Source organism: Aplysia californica, unplaced genomic scaffold (genome assembly GCF_000002075.1).
Source record: "Aplysia californica isolate F4 #8 unplaced genomic scaffold, AplCal3.0 scaffold00021, whole genome shotgun sequence".
Taxonomy (NCBI): Eukaryota; Metazoa; Mollusca; class Gastropoda; order Aplysiida; family Aplysiidae; genus Aplysia; species Aplysia californica.
This window is the reverse complement of record NW_004797291.1, coordinates 999,618-1,001,728: the sequence shown is the minus strand read 5'-3', so window position 1 is coordinate 1,001,728 and position 2,111 is coordinate 999,618.

The following is a 2,111-nucleotide window of genomic DNA, read 5'->3' as shown; positions in this document are numbered from 1 at the left end:
CCGATTGGCAGTGTACAGTGGGTGTACGAACGACAAGCATTGAACAGCCGTTGGAAACAAACGAGTTTCTTAGCATTTTTACACGTTCCGTCTTCAGAAAAAAAGAATAAAAACTGCTCGCAAATTAAGTTAGGAAAATGTTAGAGATACCCTTTGGTTTGGGTGTACAAGGCTGTAAACCTGCAGAGTGTCCCAGTTGTGATTGTACGAGTGCAGCTAGAAGATCATTGACATTCACGTTGGCCTGAAAAGGGTTACAATGTCTCTGCCGCCAACATGTTCTGAATAACCAGATCTAGTTCATAAACTATTAATTTTGTGAAAACGTTCACAGCCGACTAATGTGAGGGGTTAGTGTCGGCCCTGCTAATTAACTCAGTAAGAGTTGCCGCACTGTACTTACGTGACAAAACTTTGAAGTCATTTGAGCAAAAACTTTAAAATCATCCAAGAATTCGGCCCCGACAATGATGTTGTGCAAAACAAGATCTATTGACCACCCCTGCCCCCTTTTGGGTTTTTTTTTTTTGGGGGGGGGGGGTTGTAAACATTTTTTTGTTATCATTAATATCCCATCGGCGAAAGCAAAAATCAATTATTTTTCAAGAAAAGCCTGCCTAACACCCCATAAACTTTGTTATTTCATGTTCAGCACTTTGTGAAAACTGGGGACTGGCGGAAACAAAATTATGATTATCACGAGTAATGTCTCCAACTGCAAGACTATGGAGTTAAACCGCTGTAACGACAAAGAAATTGAACCTCAACACACACACACACACACACACACACACACACACACACACACACACACACAGAGAGAGAGAGAGAGAGAGAGAGAGAGAGAGAGAGAGAGAGAGAGAGAGTGTGTGAGAGAGAGAGAGAGAGAGAGAGAGAGAGAGAGAGACTCTTTCACTCTCGAATTCGCTTTTTCTTGCTCTTTCTTTATTTCTGTCACTCTCGTTCTCTATGTATTTAGCTACATATATTTATCTAGATCTATATATATTTGTCTGTCAGTTTATCTATTCATCTCTTTCACTCCCACGAGAAGATAGGAGTTATATTGTATTCCATTATCAGTTGCTTCTACTACTACAACGCGTGTTTATAATGGCGCTGGAACTGTATGTGTTGTTGTTGGTGTTGGTGGTGGTGGTGGTGGTGGTGGTGATGCTGCTGCTGCTGCTGCTGCTGCTGCTGCTACTGCTGCTGCTGCTGCTGCTGTTGTTGCTACTATTGTTACTGGTTGGCAGGTTGGTTGGTCAGAGCGCTGGTGTACTGTTACGAACAATACTTTTTTTTTAACTAACAAAGCCATCATCTTCATCAAACAGCATTATGTTTGCACTCCTCGTTCTAGAAAAGCCAGATCAAACAGGATCTGTTTTTAAAGTCATCTTCCCAGACAGGAAGAAAATCTGTGCATCACTAGAGGGTTTAATGTGACACCTTCATCGATTCCTTGTCTGAAACACTCAACCCCAACCCCAATCCCGCACCCACCCTCACCTCTTCTCTCACCAGCCACCTACCACCACCGCCACCCCTTCCACCCCCACCCCAACCCCCACTCTCAACTCTCAACGCCTACCCCAACTGCTATCCCCACCCCATTCCTACCCCACCCCCCACCCCTTTTTCATTAAAAGAACCTCTGAAATATGAACCTCCTATGCGGCCTTTAAAGCTCTTTCGGGGAGCTATTCTCTTAAGAGTTTTGAAGAGAAGACAGTGGCTTCAGTAATGTTGATTTTGGTGCGATTTTATTGTGGAAGTGGAGGCCACGAGCAAACATATGTCTGGTTCTTTGCTGCAAGGGGGAAAGTTCAGGCCATTTCTGGTAATGACTTTCAGAAATGTCAATACTTTGGGGGGATAAAAAGAGGAGAGATTGGAGAGGAGTGGTTTGGGAGAGGGGGTGTCCAAGAACTGAGCGCAGAATATTGCGTAGATAGAAGGTATAAAAGGGGAAAAGGTGCATAGACGGAGAACGGGAGTAATAAAGAAGAAGAGGAAGAAGAAGAAGAAGAAGAAGAAGAAGAAGAAGAAGACGACGAAGAAGAAGAAGAAGAAGAAGAAGAAGAAGAAGAAGAAGAAGAAGAAGAAGA